Source organism: Trachinotus anak, unplaced genomic scaffold, assembly GCF_046630095.1.
Source record: "Trachinotus anak isolate AG129_WGS33_773 ecotype Australia unplaced genomic scaffold, CSIRO_AGI_Tana_v1 ptg000011l, whole genome shotgun sequence".
Taxonomy (NCBI): Eukaryota; Metazoa; Chordata; class Actinopteri; order Carangiformes; family Carangidae; genus Trachinotus; species Trachinotus anak.
Genome location: NW_027273862.1, coordinates 27,594,082 through 27,614,061, shown reverse-complemented (window position 1 = coordinate 27,614,061; position 19,980 = coordinate 27,594,082). Strand labels below are relative to the sequence as shown.

At 40.2% G+C, this 19,980-nt stretch overlaps 1 protein-coding gene across 8 annotated transcripts in view; it reads left to right on the top strand.

The window, feature by feature from the left end:
- Nucleotides 1-19,980, top strand: part of mpped2a (metallophosphoesterase domain containing 2a) — a 73,862-nt gene that overhangs the window by 33,991 nt on the left and 19,891 nt on the right. The gene's annotated exons all lie outside the window — the stretch shown is intronic.

The following is a 19,980-nucleotide window of genomic DNA, read 5'->3' as shown; positions in this document are numbered from 1 at the left end:
ACATTAATTTCTGTACATCATAGAAAACATGAAGATAAAACACCAGTTGAGGTGTTTACAGCTGCCTGTTTCAGATAACTATTTTTAAAGTGGTTGTTATACTATTGCTAATTAACTTTAAACTGTACTTTCCCTGACGTGAAATTATTCTTGCAGGCAACACAAAGGATGCACAAAACACAATAAGAAAACTAGTGAGATTAACATATCAATCATATGCTAAAATTTACCATATAAAGTCACATAAAGTTCAGTGAACATTAAAGCAGCAGCATAACATGAAACCTGCAGTTTGTCATCTCATTATCATTCTGTGGTTAAAATATTATCACTGTCACAGTCAAAAAATATTGTCTCAAGACTTTAATGTTTTGTCTTAAAATTCACTCACTTATTGTGACCAAAATTGTAAAATATTATAATGAATTTAGAAACAAACAAAGCAACTCCCCACATATCTGATGCTAAAATAGTTTTTTTGCTCAGTAAATAACTTGATTAAAAGCATTGATTAGTTCCCATCATCACTGAAATCCTACATTAGCACTTGTGCAGTTCACTGCAGTAGAAGTAATCTTAGACCGATGCAGATATTTTGTCGATAAAGTTTTGTGTCTCCAGTAAACCTTTATTCTCAGGCCTCTCTTTGGTCCATTAATCTTTGGTAGATAGTCCAATACAGAGAAAGCTGTAGTTAATCTGAATTGATGTCGTCTCACAGTATTTGGACAGTCGTGCAGTCTGACCTCGTCTCATCTGCGCCGTAGCTGTGTTTTTTATCGTAGGACGGTCGAGGCCTGAACTTGTTCCCACGCGTCTGCTCCAGACTTAAAATAACTATTTAGGTCACACCTTCATCCTTTAGCAGCTATAATTAGCAGGTTTGCAGCCTGGCTTCAGAAGTGGCGGAGGACAGGAGCGAGGAGGAGACGGGGGCAAATCGCAGCATTCCTCAGACATCACAGCAGCAGGAAGAAGAGATTACGCTCTCTTTTCCCTTCCTCTTTTCCATCCTTCTGTTTGAAAGAGGAAGGATGCTGCCCCCCTTTCCCTGGTGGGTGTTTAGTGTGAGGGCTGGTAAGTGTCTGTTGTGACAGCTGGGGGTCTCAGGAGAGGCGGAGCAGACAGCTTGGCTGCCCCCCCCCCCCCCCCCCCCCCCCCCCCCACCACCACCACCACCACCTCAACCTCTCCTCAGCTTCCTCACCTCCTTCACACCCATATGCCATCGTGGCCTGAGGTCTGGCCTGCCTGTCCAGTGTGAGGTCTCACTTAGCCCTGCAGTGACCCCTCACTTCATCAACAGCTCGCCAGCTCACTGCCTGGGTGGCCGAGCTCCTCCGAGTTCTCAGTGTGCTGCCGCTGCTGTAAGCGGGGACGCGACAGCATCACTCAGGAAATGTAGCGTGTAACTACCACCTGATAAACGCTGCTGTAGCTGCAGCAGTCTGTTCTGTGGCTGCTTTAAAGCCACATTTAAAGCAGCACTCAGAGTGGAAAACGTATAAAATCCTCAGTAAAGTCCTGCTTTCAAAATCTTACTTGAGGAAGTAGGTATGAGCAAAAAAATGCATTTACGAAGTAGGAATGTGGTTCAAAAATACTCATTCTGAAGAACTAAGCTTAAAATGAAGCGTCTGTATTATAAATACTAATTATCTTCTGTTTTAGTTTTCAATTATTGATTCCTCTGCCTGAAAACGGTGGATAATCCTCATAGTGTTTGTTCTAACTGCTCCATATACTGATGTCTCCTGTTTTAGAAGCTCATCGCCTGTTTGCATGTTAAATTTTACACTGACAGGTTGTAACTACAGGAATCAGACATGATGTTAAGCATAATATTTTCCTCACATTTCAGAGAGTGGAGCTACTGCCTGTATCTCAACACTTTACTTTAGGAGGAGAGACAATGTATTTCATTATGCTCCACCTTGTATTTAGCAAGTTTAAGTTTATTTCTACCTTTTCTTGTATTAAAGGTATTGCAGAGTCTTTGATTATCACTTTGTACAGGAAAGTATCAACCAAAAGTCATTGATTTTTTTTGTTTAACCTCAAATGCCACAAATTTGAAAACTTTTTGTAGAAAAGGTATTGCAGAGTATTTTTGGTCATTGCTGTGTACAGGAAAATATCAACCAAAAGTAATTTACTTGCTATTTTTAACCTCAAATGCCACAAATTTTAAAAGTTTGTGAACCTTTCAGAACGTGTTGCGTCCCACCCCAGGTCCAGCTCAAACTGAAAAATGTCAACGACAAAAACGAAATGCCATCAAAAGGCCGTTTCCTTGTTTCTTTCCACTTTGTCAAGAAATCAGCTGTGATTGTTTTTGTCCGAAAGAGCTGCTAAAAAACAGGTTTTCTGCTTTTCGGTTCTGTCTCAGGCTGTAAGATGAAAAAGCAGATTGTTCCTACTTTTAATGAAAACTCTTATCTGCGTACAGTATCCCCGAACGCCACCACATAAAACACAGCTCTTAGATAATCATCAGCACAGTGGAAAACACAACTTTAATATTCTCCTTACATCTCCTCCACTGCTCATTAAATCCACTAAAATAATTAATTGTTTGAGTTTTGCAAACCCATTAGCAGCTGGATCAATTAGTCAGATTTGTACCACAGGAGCAAGCACGACTCTTAAGTTTTGATATCTCCTGGAAATCGTTGACAAGCGGCAGGTTACAGCTGTTTACACACGACGCCGCTGCAGGTTTTCATGTGTTCAAAAATGGAGGGAAACGTTCTGCCACGACTGACTGATTAGCAGCATTACACCCTTCTCTCCAGCGCCGCTCCCACCGTTGCCATTAGTTTTTCATTAATCCATCATTTCAATGTCTGTTTTAAAGGTCTCGTGGATAAAAATGACATCCCGCCGCAGCACTTTGCAGACACAATCCGTTCCATAATTATCTGCAGCAGGTTGTCAGTTCAGCATGGGGCCGTTTTTACAGCAGAAAGATCAATCGACCACTGAGTCTGTGCAACAAGTTTTTCCTTAAAGGATTTTTTCGACACATCTGTCTGATCCCCTCTCATTAGGTCCGAGTGTGGGCAACTAAAGGAGACTTTTTTCACATTATATCAGTGAAAACCTGCACTTTACTTTTTATCTCCTAAAACTGAGAAATTAAAGTCCGCTCTGAGCTCCACTCCTCAGGGTTTGAGTTGGATTTGAACAAGGCCAAGCTTTCTCACTGGCATAGCTGGTTGGCTACTTAAATATGTGATCACATTGAAATTGTGCCAACAAGTTGCCTCAGTTAATTAATCTCACTAGAGTATTTGAAGAAACAGTTATCTATAATTTTTTTTTTTAAATGTTGAAGAGAAAATTGCCCCAGATGTTAGAAATCTGAGCACTCCTCGAGATGTGGGTTTATTGATGGGAAAGAAAATATTCAGAGATTAATGGTTGAAATATAAGATGAAATCATGGTGAAAAGGATTAGAATTCCTTAAATTACTTTGCTTTTATTTTGTTAATGTTATTAGTGAGCTATAAATCGCAGTTTCCATTACTTAAATAAAACAGTTTCAGTAAAGTAACAAATTACATGGCCATCATGAGGCTTCATTAGTCAAAAACGTAAGCAAGTTTTTCTATTTCCCCCCAAAGTAAAAGGATGCTTGAATGTTTCGTGAGATGTGAGTTGAGCTGTAAGGCTGCAAGGAAATGTAATTTTTAACTATTTCCACCTCAAAACGTTGGAATAACGTCGTGTGCCGTCATTCAGATTCTTGAAAACTACAAAATTCAGCTACTGAAACATGAATTTAAACATCCTCAGTAAATTTCTATGAGAAAAGTTTTCATTATCAGGATAAATAGATATTTGAATAATTACAAGCAGGGTGAATTTAAATTTTCTAGGGCTGCAACTAAGGATTATTTTCATCATCAATTAACCTGCTGATTATTTTATCAGTTGATTGTCATCTTGTTGCTTGTTTTGTGCAACCAAAAGAGATTCAAGAGCAGAAATTCCCACACATCTGAGAAGCTGAAACTTGAATATTTGGAATTTTTGAAAAATTACTTAAGTGATAAATCAGTCACCAGAATAGTTTCTTATTAATAATTTGTCCATAGGGTAATTATCTCTAAAATGTTGGTTTATGACCTTAAAGACAATATATTGTCAAGATGTCCAGATGTTCATTTCTTTTGAGCGAATCATTTTAGAAAACGTTTTCAGCACCTCATGATGCTCCTCATGCTGCGTTCTCAACTGTGTTCTGACCCGGTTCCCTCCTGCTCAGAGTCAGAGCACTGTACCATGAAAGACACACAACACACACCCTTTAATGACAGATGCTTAACAGACCGAATACCTAAACCTCCCCTCCCAATACTCTCTCACTCCTGCGCACACACGCTGTGGAAAGATGAGCGGGCTTCTGCATCTTGTCAGTCAGACCTCTGTAAGAGGGGCTGAAGGTCTCTTGAAGCCCGACAGCTTTGTATTTTATTCACTCCTTTAGTTAACTCCTGCTGCTCCACACAACTAGATTTCAGGGAACATAAAACTCCTAACTCCTTTGTCTGAACTTTAAACCCATTAATATATTAATTAATCTTCTATTTTAATCTTCTCTCTCTCTAATCTGCTGCTTTAATGCAGCATATGAATTTCAGTTTTTTGCCCTTTGTAAATGGTAAAAAGTCGTTCCAGTCAATCAGTGATGCGACACCTTTTGCTGTAGGTTAAACACTTTGCTAAAATGCTAGATGATACAACCCAAAGACCCAACAGAAAACTAATCTGAAAACTTTTCAAGTTCATAAAGTGTAAATCTGAAATATTTTCCGGCCACAGTTTCTGAGACATGAAGAGTTTTGGCTTCTTTCTCTGTTTGGTATCACTGCATGTGGAGGTAGATGAGACAAAATAAACTATTCGATGTAATTTTGAAGAAAAAAGATGAGCACGCAGCTTTGTCTTTGTCATTATCTGACAGTGGGTGGACTGCATGACTTAGTAATTAATTGAAAAATCAATCATTAGATGAAAAAGTAGTGGAAAAGCCTGGTTCAAATTTACTCACACTTGTTAAACATTTTGGTCTACATTAGTAATGGACAGCTATCCAGCACTAGCCCATGCTAATAGCACTCTTCCCTCCATTCTGAACTAGACCTTTGACTTCCTCCAGTTGTTTGTGCAGGACTGTTAACCATTTAATTTGAGTTATTAAAGAAGGAAAACAAAACTTTCTATCCTACCAACCAAGGTAGTTAGCTCACTTGCTAACTGAACAATGAGTTGAATCTTTCTTTGAAACATTTATTTGTGCCATCGTCTTCTGTCTTATGCAAAACATTCCTCCTTTGTAAGTGTTTTTTTGCTCCAACAGAGGAGGTTAAATAAAAGTAAAGCATGCAACACAGCTAATAAGCTACAATAGCTTCACAAACTCCAGCTCTCAGGTCCTTCAGAGGTTAGCGCTGTCAGTGATGGCTCACTGTTGGTCAATGGTGCAATTTTATGAGTCACAGTTATCAAACATTTACGTCGCCCCTTGTATGCAAATCCACTGTCGACTGTAATTCTGTCCAGATTAGCTGATTTGGTCAGAACCCTCTGCTGTTTTTTAAATTTTTAAGCAGAAATGCCAAATATTTGCATCTCAAATGTGATGATTGATATTTTTATTTGTTGTACATGATCACAAAATGATTTTCAGAAAAAACAAGACACCTGCAGACGTCACCTTGGGCTTTAGGAAACTATAACGGGCATTATTCAGTATTTGCTAACATTTTATAGACAAAAGAAATAATTGATCAATCAGTCAAATAATCCTCAGATTAATCACTAATGAAAACAATTGCTATCTTGAGGCATACACAAAATATCCACCACACTAAAGCTGAAGAGATCAGTGAGTGCATGGTGCAGTTCTGATAATTGATCAGTCATTCAGATGTTTTCCATCATAAATATTCCCAATCATTTGCTTTTCTCAGTCTCTCCTGTGTAAATCTTTCCTGCTTCGTTTGCTTCACATCGTTATAAACTGAATCCATTTTGACTTTTGATAATAGCATGGTATCAGTCAGTTGAAATAAATAATGAGACTAATCATCAGTTGCTGCAGACCCTCACGTAGTCAGTTCAGACATGAATCCAGACGCAGCGACGGCAGGCTGGTCACAGATATGTGAAGAATCCTGCTGGTTTTACCGACTCTGATAAGCTGCTGACGGATTCAGAGCAGAGAGGTCCGAGCTGGAGAGAAGGAGGGAGAGAGAGAGAGAGCCCTCCTCTCTCTCTCTCTCTCTCTCTCTCTCTCTCTCTCTCTCTCTCTCTCTCTCTCTCTCTCTCTCTCTCTCTCTCTCTCTCTCTCTCTCTCTCTCTCTCTCTCTCTCTCTCTCTCCCTCCCTCTCCCCCTCTCTCCCTCTCTCTCTCTGTAGGGATTAGACTGTTTTGTGATTCTGGACTTGACCACAACTTGACTCAAAAGTCAAACTGTTCACTCCAGCTGCCGCCTCCTCCCTGCTCATCCACTGGGGAGACACTATCCTCTCATCCCTCCCTCTCGCTTCATCTCCTCTCCACTCATATTTTTTTCTTTCATTTCTTCTTTCTACTTCTTTCCTAACTCATTGACAAACATTTTCTTTTTCTCGTCTCATTTCCTCTCCTCCTCTCTCTTCTGTCCTTCTCATCTTCCTTTTCTTTGTGTCATGTCCTCTTCTTTCTTCTCCCACGCTGCCTCTTGTCCTCTCCTGTCCTTCCTTTTTATTTCTGGTCTTTTTTCCATTTCTCCTCTCCTCCCATCTCGAGTTCTTCCCTCTTCTCGTCTCCTCATGATGTGGACGGTTTGTTAATGATAATAATTTTTGGCTGGACCCCAACAGAGAGGCCTGATAAACGTGAATGCAGACTGACTGAGTGGTGGACTTGCACCACTGGTCAGGGTCGCCGCGGTAGCACAGAACACATAGAACCCGATGTGAATGAGCTTCTAACTTTCTCTCTGAGCAATCAGCCAAAATCACAGCTAAACCTTTGTCTTCAATTTATGGTATTTTTGTAATTTTGTCAGATGACATCAGTTATAAAAACAGGAGCAGCTCAGAAATGGTTTGGAAGTGACCGCTGGTTAATGTGTGATCTTAATGGGTCGTGTTTTAGTCACTATTTCATACTTGTTCCATTGTCTGACAACAGAAAAATATGTAAATAAGAACAAGTACTATATATATGAAAACAGAGAGTAGGAGATATGCAAACATATTGACTCTTGGCTGAATATAAATAGCCTCTAACACATTTAGACCTAAACAAACCAACAGTTTAATCATTTTATCATTTAGTAATATTGTTCAAAGTCTTACCATATTTTATTTTATTTCCCAGTTATCCACTTAGAGCATTTTCTTTTCTTTTACAAAAAAAGTCTTGGTGCTTTTCCAGAGAGTTTGTGTAGTGGGTTATTTTGTGCTTAATGAGCCATTATAAGCACTTGAATGCCTCCACCACAGCCTTGTGCTCCAGGACAATTGTGGGCTCAGATGAAGTGAGGACAGTGTTGCCTGATGTGAAATGCAGAAGTCGACCACCCAGTCCACAGAGAAGAAAACAAGCATCAGCATCAAGGAGCCATAACACTTTGGATATTATTGATAAAATTATCGTTTAAATAAAATAAAAATATGTCCATCTGCTGTCAAAACGCTGAGGCTCAGATGCCATATATTTTGATGCCATATCTTTCTGTAGGACTGACAGCGTCACAATCACACTCTCCATTTGTTGTGTTTTTGGAAATGAAAATGTTTCAGTTATCGTACATTGTTTTATGTTAAATCAGTTCTCTGTAGCAGTCGACGCAGGTTTGATCGTGGTCTGAGTGAGTCCGTCCTCCCCTGCCGTCAGCAGCAGCACTGCTAGCATCCTCGCCACTGTCACCAGATTATTTCAGCCTGACGGTCAGACGTTTGGGGTCAACGTCTCTCCATCTTTGGTTTGAGAGGGATTTATAATAATTGTCGGAAAGCTTTTATTGCACTTAACGTAAGTTGTCAACCTGGGGCTTAGACACACACTGACACAGAAAGCAACAGATAAACACAACCGTATATGACAGAAAAAAATGCAGCAGAGACCAGAACTGAAACGAACGCACATAAATTAAATTAGGTATTAGAATACACACTTTTTAATTTATTTATTTTCCTTTGGTTTCTTCTGGGGCGCAGCATATCCCTTCAGTGCAATGAAACAGTGACACTTACTTTGGTTCCTGTTAACCAATCAATGTCAGTCTGCTGGCTCGCGTGTGTGTGTGTGTGTGCGTGCGTGCGTGCGTGCGTGCGTGCGTGCGTGCGTGCGTGTGTGTGCGCGCGCCTGTTTGTCTGTGTGCACCTTCCAGAGGCGGCAGATTAAATCCGACTGCCCTCATTTGACTCTCTGAAGCTCACCTCAGAGGAAACCCGCAGGGCCAAATGCAGATTTGTCATTTGCAGATTTTACTTTTATTCATGTATTCATTTTTCACTGTAAAGGTCAGGTGTGTGTGTGTGTGTGTGTGTGTGTGTGTGTGAGAGAGATATGAACTAATGTTTCAGGATTGGCAATGTTTAGCCAGTTGATCAATCGATGATCTATTGATCTATCCGTCTCTCTCTGTGTCTCTCTCTTTCTTTTTCTCTCTGTCTCTTTCTCTCTCTCAATTCTGAATTTGAAAAAAAAAAATTGTGCATTTCATTTTCCTTTCCTGTTGCAATGTGACAAAGCCCCTGTGCACAAAGCAAGGTCCATAAAGAAATAATTTCCTCTGTCTTGCTTGGAGGAACTTTACTGGCCTACACAGAGCCAGGACCGCATCTACATCCAACATCTCTGAGATGAGGTGGAACGAGCCAGACTTCACTCACTTGTGCTCTTGTGTCTGAATGGAAGCAAATCTCTGCTGCCAAGATCCGCTGGAAAGACTTCACAGAAGAGCAGAGGCTGTTCCAGCAGCAGATTAATTAATGGTTTTGGAATGAGACATTCATCTATGACATACGGATGTAATGTTCAGGTGTCCTCATACTTTTGTCCATGTAGTATATGGCAGGAAAGACCTGTTTCGGTCCTCCCTCTCTCTCAGGAAATGGCCTTTTGTTGAATGAACATCCTGGTGTTGTAAAATAAGGACCACCCCTGACCCTGAACACACACACACACACACACACACACAAACACACTCTCTCACACATTTTACAGTTTTTTTCTCCTTCTGGGAAAATGCACTTTGAAAATACTGGGTTAAGTAATCACAATATTCTTTTAATTAACTCTGCTGTACATGTACAAACACTCGGATCTCCTCTGACAGTAACAAGTCAAGTCAAGTAAAAATACTGAATAAGTCTGACAGAAGAAAAATAACCCACAACCACAAAGAAATGCAGCATTTGTTTAAAAAGTTTATGTAAAGCTGCCGTTTTCATAAAAAATATCCACAGAACTGACGCAGACTTCATTCATCCACAGTTAAATTCTCATGTGACAAAACTTCTGTTTCTATCAAAATCTAAATCTCAGACTCTGCTTCAACATACAGGGAATCTACAGGTCTGAATTTACATTAAATGATATTAAATTTGCAAAGGAAAATATTTCAAGCTATTAAAGATCTTAACATATGATACATTATCTGATTTAATGTATTTTTTATTTTGTTGACATTTATCTACTTTTACTGTACTTCTCTTTAATTTTTCAATAGATTATAAAAACGTAAGCCATTGAGACCAGCAGTGACTGCTTTGTTGTGACATCACAAAGTTCCAGAAGTCCTGACGGCTGGTTTTAAGGCTCAGTGTCTGAATACAGGCTGTGTGCATTTCTCTGTGGACTGAGGCTTTGATACTTTCACAGTATTAATATAGAACCTAGACCTGCATTATAATCACAAACACATGGGCATCTGCCTTTATATAATATGGGGCCTTTAATTCATTGACATTGTCCGTACTATTACGTACTTCTTTGTAAAACTTCAGTGTATTCCAACAGCTCTACAACACACGAGTGAAAGTGAGTAGAGACATTTTTAACTTCATGTTGTTTTCATCTGTCCACGTCGCCGAGGTCTGACATTTGTGTCGGCTGCTTTTAGCTTAATCACCCCTAAGTCACCTCTTCACCGGCGCCAGCCTCTGTCAGTTTGTGTTGGCTGCCTGCCCCCACACACACACACACACACACACACACACACACACCCACTCTCACTCACAGTGACACACACTGTTTTCTCCGTCAGTCAGTGTGAGCACATGGCAGCGCTACCTCCAATGAGGCAATGGGCCCCGACAAATGTCCGTCACCAAAAAGTCAAGGGCTTCATGTTCGCTCTGCCCTCATGTCTTTAACTCTGCAGACAGATTGTTGGGTGAAACTTCCTGAACCTCTAAAACGTCACGTTGTGATCAACACTATTTATCAGAGGGAAATGTGGGTTTTTGTCTTTTTTCAGATTAAACATTTGCCATCCAAGCTTTACACTGCAAATTATCAAATAAGAAAATGAAAAGAAATGACATTTTTGGTTTTGTATGAACAGTTGCAGTCTATAATATCTGTCCTGTATGATATTTTTAAAAATGTCATCTCAATGTAAAGACACATTAGTGTTGTATGGCCACATGTTAGTGCTTTAAAATAGTTTATTCTTGTCCAGAAAACATGAACCCAAACAATTAGCCAAGTTGATCAACAGAAAATTAATCTGCAGCTGTTTTGATAACCAATTTTTTTGTCATTTTTCATGCAAAAATGAGACAAATTGACTAATTACATCATCTCAAATACAAGCATTTGCTTGTTTTCTTTATTATACATGATAGTAAACTGAAAATCTTTCCGGTTTGAGGCTGATGGTCAGTCAAACAGTTCATCTGAATACATTAACCCTTTTAGCACCATAATAATAGATATATTTATTAAAACGCCTGGTCTTTTTTGTCTATTTTTGTCAATAATTGTGTCAAAAAATGCCCTATGTGTAAATAATTTACACCCTTTTCCAGGAGAAGTAGAACTTTCAAAATCAGTCAAGTATTTACCATTCTTATGTAATTCAATACCTAAAACTGTGTGCTATAAGAAGAAAAGGACAACAATGGAATTGAATTTTCTTCAACTTTCTTTTCATAAATTCTTGAAAAGTGCAGATTGAACATTTCTGAGATTGCAAAAATCTAATTCAGGAGGAGTTACGGTAATTTGAAATACACATGCGACGCGGTGTCACCGGTGATCCCCATGGTTTTAGAAGGGTTAACAAGGGCTGATGTTACAAACAAACCTTTCATTTGACTAATAAATAATCTGAAGTTGCAGCTCTAAACATGAAACAGGCATAAATGGAGACAGTTCAACTATTTGTATTTTAAAGACTTTATACAGTGGATCCTGCTGAGAACATTGTCAGAGTCATTTTAATATAATGTGTTTTAATTTGGCAATCCAGCCGAATTCATTCGCATCAAATGACAATAACAATATTCTCAGTAATGCTCATTAGTTTCCTCAGGTAGAGTAAAGTGAGATTACTTCATTTAATCAATTGTTCTATTTAAAAAAAAAAAGAAGAAGAATTATTTATTTCAAATGCACTGACTAAAAAATAGATTCAGGATTTAATTATTATGAAGATGCATATTTGTAACTTCAGGTGCAGGATTACATGTTGAAGGTTTTACCACCTTTTCATAATGTGATCAGACAAACAAATAAAAGGCAGCTTTTTCTTTCTCAGCTTCCCTACAAAACTTTTTTTTGTGTTTTCAGTCAGACTGCAGTGTCACATTAATTACAGTAATATTTCAAAATTAATGAGATAATGATTTATTGATGTTAAAATGTGACACCTTTACTTAACGGAGCATAAAATAGAAATTATTAAGCATCTGTTAAAGGGGACGGATTGTGGTGGACGCTCCAGCTGTGTGCGTATTAGACTGTAGGTGTGTATGTGGTTGTTGTTGTTGTTGTTGCTTGGTGCACCCATGGGTGCTGCTGCAGCTGCAGGTGGTCGTCAGGTTACAGATGCGGGGAGGTTCAGACTGTGTGGAGCCTCCTCCTGCAACTGATGATGAAGGTTGAGGAGGAGGAGGAGTGTGGTGGTGGTGCAGCTGTTGTGTGTGTGTGTGTGTGTGTGTGTGTGTGTGTGTGTGTGTGTGTAAAGTGTTTCCCAGTGTGTGTCAGAGGGTGAATGAGAGGGTTAAGTGATGGATTTGTCATCGCGCCCTCACTTGCTGCAGCATGACGGCTCACAGTGTTCCCTGCTAAATGACTCACCCTACACACACACACACACATGCAGGTACATACACAATCACAGGCATGTTTCTCAAAAGGCCGTTATGCAACAAAAATATGAAACGGTGAAAATTCAAAAGCGCAGCACACTAGAAACCAATAAACACACAGTGCACGTCCTCACAGAGGAGTGTTCATACAGACCGACTAAATGTTTCACATGTCCCTGACTCCTCCTGGCGCACCACCCACCCCCACCCTGAGATGAGCCCCCAATATGTCAGTAGGAGAGTGATGGGTCCTCGCCGTCGTTTAATAAAGCTCTCCTCCGTGGCCTTATGTGCATCAGTCACCGGCCAGGCAGGCGGAGGTCTGCCACACGATGGCCGGCAGCTCCATCAAACACCACCGGGCCTCGAAAAGGGCTGAGGCAGCCAAAATCTTGCTCTGGATCAGGGCCACAACACCAGATCCACTGCAAAAAAAAAAAGCTCCACTTTAATAAGTTATTTAGTCTGGTGTTCACTCTTGACAAGTTTGTTTGTGTGTTTGTTTGTTTATTAAGATCTCCATTAGCTTTTGCATAGCAGCAGCTATTCTTCTTTTGCTATACAGCTTTGATGTTGACAATACAACCATATACATTCACAATACACATAATAATGCACATAACAATAACAACTGACTCAATTTAAATGACACACACACAAAGAAAATGAACAAGCTCCGACTGAATCAACAGATAAATATCCTATGACGCTGCATGTCCATGGAACTATACAAAAAAGTGTATTTATTAATTGCTAAAATGTCTTCCAGTCCAATTTCAAGAAACAAGACAACAATATTTTACTACACAAGGAAACCAAAGCAGATTTTCCAACAGGGAAAAATCCTGCTCTTTTTTTTTCCTCTCCGTTGTTCTATTTCATGTTCAATCACTTTCTTCCCAATTGCAAATCAAGACACGTTGAGAATTGTGTTGACATTTTCTTGACACTTGTGGTGAATCCAATAAAAGACAGATTAGTCATTTAGCTCGGTATTGATTTGAAAACATCCAGACAGCAGGATTTGGGACAGTATTGATTGTTATTTTTTGGATTGAAGAGATGCAGTAAAGCTTCAGTTGAAGCGTTTGTCTTTTTTCATTAGTGTTAGACATTTTTTAAAAAGCTGATTTAGTTCAAAGTAGAAACTTCATTCTTTTGCACTTTGTAGGTGGTTTGACCTGCTCTGCTCTTCTCTCAGCGTCATCAGGCGATAATGAATCATTTAAAGTCTTTAATCTGTTTGTTTTCTGTGAGGCTTCTCATCTCGACTGTAACGTAAACCAAACACAAATTGCTTTGTGAATAAAAGTAATGATGTGACATATTAGAGAGACACTGCTGCGTTTCAGCCTATGGTGTGTTTCTGCTCTCGCGGCGTGTACAGCAGACTGTTAGAGCTGCTCTGAGGTCAGGTCGGTGTTTGTCGGTGTCTGTGTGGACAGACTGTGGAGCCTCCAGCTGGAAGGTAATTGTTCCTGTCGGTTTGCATGTTGTGTGTCTTTCTGAGAGTGTGAGAGCTCGGTCGACCCCGTCTGACATGCCGCCAGCCTCGGCCCTTTGATGGGGTCGCTAAAGGCAGATAAGTAGCGCTGTCTGTCTTCTTCTTTTGTGACCACACTACTGGAAAATCTTAAAATAACAGGACGTTTTTTTTTAAGTCAGTAAATTGTTACTGTCTGCATGTTGTGACATAAATGTGCAGAGCTGGCAGCTATGTGAGTTGCCTGCCTCTTGTCACCTAATGTGGTTTCCGTCTTTTATCTGGAAGCCCTCGATTTTCTTCACACACGTCCATCTGCAGCAGCGAGACACTTAACGCCAGGCGTAAAGGTAATGCGCCTCCTCTTCAGCTAATTTTGGTTGCAGTGTGAACGGAGACGTTGATGTGTTTCGAGCCATGAATTTTCATATTGTCACCTTCTTGGTTTCTGATTGAGAGTCTGGGGGTGGTTGCATAAAAAAACACGTTAAGTTAAGATTTTCCAAAAAGTCTGAGTTAAGATTTCCTTAAAATAAAACCATTTGCACAAAACACCCTCAAGTCTTCTCCTTTCGGTTTTCTTAAAATGTTCACTGAAGCATTTAAGGCTTTCTCTTTATCTAGGTCTTATTTTTAAGGAGTTACTTAAAGTCAGTTAAACTGTTGAATAAAAGACCTTAGCAACCAAAGTAGCAAAACAAACTAAAGGTACCTCTGACTCTGTCTTAATTGCAACATGGTGGAGTTCAGAGATAAATGAAGAAAATGAACACATCCAAAGAGGAGAGTGCCGTGACCCGGAGACACCGTTAACGATGAGGAATTGATTTTACTTTACAGATTTGACTTGCAGCCAGTTTATGATTTGTCCAACCGTCTAGAGTTGGATCCCTCCTCTTTCTACAGCTTAATGATTCCTGTGCGGTTTGGTGCCGTATGATCTCACCGGTCAGGTGTAGTCGAGGTATTTCATGTCCACAGATCAGCGTTGTGCAGGATCGGACACTGACTGTCTGCTGAACAGCATGGTGAAACTTCTGTCAGAACAACAGGAGGATAATAGAACAACGCACTTCTTTAATGTTACCTGCTTCCCAAGACTGATAACAGGTATCACAAGTGCTAATGGCAGCAAACCAATGGTCTCCATGGAAACAGTAGATTTCACCTGGAAAATCTCTTTCACTGCTGCAATTGTCTCAACTTTTTTTCTTTAGTAAGGAATCCCTTTAAGAGATTGTGTGTAACACCCTTGGAGCTAAGGAGAAATTAAACCTTAAGTGTTATATTTAAGTAGAAAACTCAAGGTGTTTTGTTCGACCAGCCCCTGATTCTGATATATATAAGTAGATATTTTGATATCTCATCAAAAGCACTTTATAGATGTGCAGTTTAACCCTTTGATGCATAAAACACACTTATTCCCTGCCATATTTGTCAGCATTCAGATATTCTTTAGTGGTTTCTGTTGTTGCACAATTTTAAATTTACATGCACAAAGGCAGAAATCACAACCAAGTTAAATTTCACCCTGAATAAAAACAGCTCAAGGCAACAAAAAATTGCTACCTGATGTTTGCAAGCTCTCTATATTATCATTTACTACATCCCACATGGAACAAGCCACAATGCAAAGAGCACATTCATTATATCGTCCACCCCGAATTTCTGATTTATTTATTTATGTTTTGTTTTTTTTAATGCCAATTTTTGATTATATTTTATTTAATTCATGTGTTTATATGATACTTAACATTTAAGGCCATTAGCTGCTTTTATTAAATTAAAGATGGTTTTTAATATAAAAACATGTTTATAATTCTAAATATATCATTTTGGCATCATCACTAATACAGAAAATGTTAAAATATTTAGATTTACCCTGATTACCTACGACTATGACAATAAAAGTGTTAATTGTTGCTGTTAAATTGTGTATTTTCTCTATTCGTGCTAATGCAAAAGCTCTGTCAGGGATGGGTGTTTCAAATTAGCATGAGCTATAAACACATCTGATGCAACATATTAAAATTGTGTATCTAGTTTCTGTGCGTGTGCATATCAAATAAACAATATGAAAAAGAACAGCAGTACAGTTTGTTAGTAGTGAGCATGTAAACACAATCAGCTCCAGGAAACAGCCCCGAAGCTTCAGGGTTTCTGGGCAGGCGGAGGAGGTGGATGTTGACGTGTGACAGCCAGCAGTTTCTCGTGGTCCGAAAGCCGAACAGCACGAAAATAAAGCCTGAAAACGGAGCAGATGAAGTCTCAGTGACAACACTGTTGACTCGCCTTCTCTGCAGGCTGCAGCGTCTGACCTCCGGGGTTGATGTGCTGCTACAACTCGGACCAGTAAACAAGAGACCTCTGAGTCTTGTGACTTCTGTTTATAAGCTCTAGTTCACTTGTACTTGACCAAATACATCAAGGGACTCTTTTACACTGTGTTTGAGACCCATTTTTTCCCTTTATGTAAGCATGATAAATGACTTTCTTCAGCACAGTTGCTCCCTCCAACTCAACCACCAGCGTCCTCGAAGACCTTTTTTCTTCTTCATTCTGTCTTCAAGAAAACACACCAAGGTCAGGTTTCACTTTGCTCTAAATGAACGGACATGCAAAGGTCAACAGCGCTACCTTTCTTCTGGTGAACAGATATGAGAGGTACACAGTGGAGTGTAGTATAGTGTTTTTTCATTTTTTCCTAGTGACATGTTTGGCCCTCCCTTGATGGCCTTGTGCCGTCAGAGTAGCGTCCCCGTTCTTTCATCAAGCTGAAAGGGCTCTGAAGTGCGAGTTTCCTATAGACATTCTGTAGCCGCTTGTTGGAAAGCCTCTTTTCTTCCTCCCCTCCCTCCTTCCTCTTTTTGCTCTTGTGTCTTGTTTCTTTCTCTCCCATTCAATGGATAAATGTGTGGAGGCTGTTGTTTAATTTTTTCTTGAAATGACAACTTGGAGAGGGGAGAAGAAGAGAACTGGAGGAAGGAATGAAGAAGCAGGGGCTAGTGTGTGAGGAGAACAGGTTAAGGAGGTGGAGGAGGGGAAGCGAGACTGCTGATGAGAGCGGCCTGGCTTTCAGCCTGTTTCACAGTAGCTGGCTACCTGCTTGTGTCAGTGGTTGCGTGGTGACCCTTGACCCCGGGGCTGGCGGGCTTCAGTGGCAGCGTCAGCTTTAATTAGAGAGCCACACGACTCGACGCTCTGCAGAGCCTCTGATCCTCCACTGCAAACGTTCAGGCTCAGGCTGGAGCGGGAAGAGGGGACGACAGATGCATGTAATGACACGCACACACGCACAGACGGTTAGGTCATCCAGCTCCTAAAAAAAGACCTCAGGAGAAGGGTTCAGTATCATTTCAATCTTATCAATACTGGTTTTAATTCTCAGTCAAATCCTGCTTCTTGTCATTAGTGAAGAAACCAAAAAAATTTGGTATTTATAGAAATTATTTTCTATATTCTTATTCTGTTTTTTTCTGTTTTTGTTACTATCTTTTCGACATTTTTAACCTTTATTAACAGCAAACAGGAGAGATGAACAAAAAAACATATGAGAGAGGACAGGAATGCTTGCAGGGAGCCCCACACACATTTAAACATGCAAACACTTTACTAACATTAGAAACCCACTGGATTTGAATGAGATTTGCATCATGTTTGTTGGTTTCTAAATGATTCACAGATCAAAAAAACCACATAATTTATTTACAAACTTCATACTTTCACGCTTTGATAAAATGTCAGTTTTCCAGTAAATCAATTCTTCTTCACTGCTCTGAAAGAGTAGCCTACACAGGAAGTTGTGCTGTGAATTCACCTGCAACTACTGTTTTACGGCAGTGAAGAAGAATTGATTTCCTGTAAATAGTGTAACGTTAGCCATTGGCAAAAGATCAGCAGTTTGGCAACATGTTACACTGGAAAGTCCCACCAGTGAAAAGGCAACGTGTACAGTGTGTGAGGCTTTAAAATCAAGGTGTAGGAACTGTTTATTTATAGATTTATTTTTTATGACTGACAGTAGAAGTTCAGATACTGTTGTCTTCAGATACTTCACTCTTAGTTTGATTGGGGGGGTGGGGGTCCTGCAGTAGAGTAGACCATGTCTTTATTGCAGTGTTGTACTGAAGTCATTTTGGACTGAGTCCAGTCTACCTCTGCAGATTAGAGACAGTAGCTTCAGGTTTGCTTTGTGTCTTTGCCAAAAGTCACAACACAAGCACCATTACGATATAAACACATGATTAAGGTTGCATGGTTATTCACCTTGTAGTACTAGTCGATGCAATGCATTCATAGTTTTGTTTTTCATGTTCTTCATTCAGAAAGGAAAAGGAAGGTGCAGACACTGATAAAGGTGTTCTACTCTGCCCTTTGTGTTTTCTTAATTAACTGATTTTTTTTTGTACTTCAAATAGGAGGCTGAGCTTTAATGTTTATCTACTTCATCCTTGGATTCTTAACATGAAGTTAGTTTGGGTGTCTTGGTCTTGTATGTCTAAGTGATTGAGAGCACCGTTGGCAGGAACAAACAGTATCTGACCCACAAAAAAAAAAAACTTGTTCCTGTAAGGAATCCTCTCTGTTTACCTCTGTGGTTCAGCTGCTGTAGTTTTCCTCCAGCGGCTACAGTCGGCCTTCAAAGTGTGCTACATTTCCAAGAGGATTAATTAGATTAAGCAGAGTGTTTGCCCGGTCCTTAAAGTGTTTGTGTTTTCTCCTGCAGGACTGTGTAGCAGTATTTTTATTTTTTTTCTCTCTAAAGAGAATAATCAGCCACATTAAGGAGTAATGAAGGGATTTGTTGGCGGTTTGGAACCTGAGGGACCAGACTGCTGTTTGTGGCTGCAACAAAAATCCACAGTGTGTTGATTTACAGTGTGAGTGCACATGTTAAACGTGCCCCCCACCTGGTCTGTCCATTAGATCCACCCCCCAACCCCTCCTCCCATCCATCAGGACTGCTGTGTTTTGCTCTTGGTTGCAGCATGTTCATGTTTCTGAGGTCTGTGATGGTTGAGACTGATGGTTTTGCTGCTGAAGCACTTGATGAAAGGCAAAGAATAGATGCTCAAATAGAAGAGTGGAGTAAAGTTGTACAAGACAGGGAAGGAAAATGATTTTTAAGAAAATAATAACCAAAAAAAGAGAGGATTCTTCCAGTATCCTTAACTTATTTCTTCATTTGTCCTTGTCAGCATCTGTAAACCCCTGCTGCTTTCCAGTTGGGTCATTTCTCTAAAATCCTTGTAAAGCTAAATAATGAGTTTTTCACATTGCGTGAGCCTTTTGTCTGTCATTTTGACCTCCAGCCAGTGTTAGCTTGCAGCACAGCGACTTTGGTTTGTTCACAGTGGAAGTGGAATTACCAGCCATTAAGCCTGAATGGGGATCAGCTTCCACTTGCCAGCACCGCCAGCGACGGTGAAACTGGCAAAACTGGCGCAAAACTCGCAGCAGCAGCTTTTTGCAGCCGCTAGCTCCCTTTCACAGGTGGAAGAATTACACATCTGAGGAATGTAGTTTTTTCTAAAAACACAAACATTTCTTCCATGGTAGAATATTTGTCCAGGCACTCGTTTGCAATTATGCTTTTCACCTGTGTGTGGTGGTTGAAGAAACCTGGAAACACTGGCACAATCCTTTTTAATTAAACCAGGAAGAGATTGTTGACAAGCAAAGACAGAGATGTGAGAGAGGGAGAGTGAGCGAGAGATGAAAAGAAAGCCGGTGTTAGGAATACAGCGGGGGATTAAAGACAGTGAGCGAGTGTTACAGACCCCTGGCCAGCTTGCTGCTGTAATGAACATTAGGGCTGCGGCATAAATTTAATGACCTGTGAAACAAACAGCGTGGCCGAGACCGGTGCCTCTGAATGCTAAGTGGCTCTATTATTAATACCAGCTCAGAGATGCCACTGTGTAAACACACTGTAAGTCTCTTTCCCCTATGAGGCCTGTTAAACACACCGAGGCCGTGTGATGGCGGTGCACCGGCTCGCCGCGGCTTTCTGAAACGGGGTCACGTCTCTCTTTGTACCTGCAGAATTAATGGCACGTCGCCCGTTAACAGCGTACCTGCACTAACTAACGGGTTATGAATAGCATCGCAGATAATGGCTGTGCAGGTTAGTCACCTTGATAATGAATAGCTTAGTGATGGGGCAGGTGAGCAAG